Source organism: Beauveria bassiana, assembly GCF_000280675.1.
Source record: "Beauveria bassiana ARSEF 2860 unplaced genomic scaffold BBA_S00033, whole genome shotgun sequence".
Taxonomy (NCBI): Eukaryota; Fungi; Ascomycota; class Sordariomycetes; order Hypocreales; family Cordycipitaceae; genus Beauveria; species Beauveria bassiana.
The window spans coordinates 4,875-6,431 of NW_007930868.1; positions in this window are offsets into that span (position 1 = coordinate 4,875).

Genomic DNA, 1,557 nt, shown 5'->3' on the forward strand with positions numbered 1-1,557 from the left:
AATAGTAGATAAGGTAAGAATTATATTACCTTTACTAGAAGTATTTTCTATTTAAGGTTATTAAGTAATTATAGTGTAAGGTTAAAAGACGGTATTCTCTAGTGTAGGTGCGTTACTTGCTTATTAACTACGTTAAATTTTCATTACTTAACTTATTATTATTATTATTATATATAATACCTATTAATATAATATTTTAAAAAGACTATAAAAAGCCTATAATAATAAATACTATATATATAAGATTATTAAGTTATATATAATATTAGTTTAAAGATATTATCTCTTTAAAGGTATATATATATATATTATAAAATATTAACTATTAATTAGGACTTTAGTATAAAAGAGAATTACTTATATTAAAAATATATTATATTATTATTATTATATAGAGACTTAAAGAATTATAGTAGGTTATAATATTATTAAATATAAAAATAATATTACTAGATTTTTAATTATAAGGAAAATAGTAGAAATTAAGTATAAAAAAAGTAAAAAAGTTATTTTTGATTATTATAAGAGACTTAGCTTTTTCATTTATATTATTAAGTAAGGTATACTAGACTAGTTAAACCTAACTAAGATACTAGTAAAGTAAGTATAAATATAAATATATATTATATTATATAATAGATTAAAGTAATTCTACTTATAACTTAAATTTCTATTAAAATACCTACTCTTTAGCTAATATTTAGATTTATTAAATTAATATATTAATTATATAATAAATATTAAATAATAAAAAAAGTAATTAAAATATAAAATATAGGTTTTTATTTTTATACATATTTTAATTAAATAAATATTATATAATAAAAATAAAAAAAGATAAAAAAAATAGATTTTATTAATAAAACTATATTATATATTTTTAATTTAAATATTATAATTTATTTAAACTTTTCAAAAATCTATTAAAAGTAAAAGTATATATACTCTAACTATTAAAGAATTTAATAATAATAATTAACTTCTATAGTATAATAGTTCTATACTAGGGAGTTCTATATAAGTTAGTATATAGATTATAGGTTTAAATTCTACTAAAAGTACTTCTTTTTAATTCTTTATTTTCCTAAAAGCCTAATATATTAGAAGTAATACTATAAAAGATCAAATAAAATATAAATTAAGGTAACTATAGGTCTAAGTTAATAAAAATTATTATTAAGTATATACTAATTACTATATTATAATAACTATTATAATAATAATAGTTTAAGACTTAAAGGAGACTTAGATTATATATAATAAAAGGATAAAATTAATATATTTAATAATATTAATATTTTTAAAGAAATGAAAATAATATATATATATATATTAAAAATATAACTTAAGAACTTAATACTAGAATATTATTATAATAAAATTTTAAACTTTATTAAGAATTATAATATTAAATATAGAAAGGAGTAAAGTATAGGTTTTTACCTAGGTTAGGTATAGGATAGGTATAGTAAAGCCTTAAAGTAATTAGGTAATAGTTTTTCTTATATTATTAATTTATAAAGGTACTTAATATCTAGCTAGGATTAAAGGAGTAAA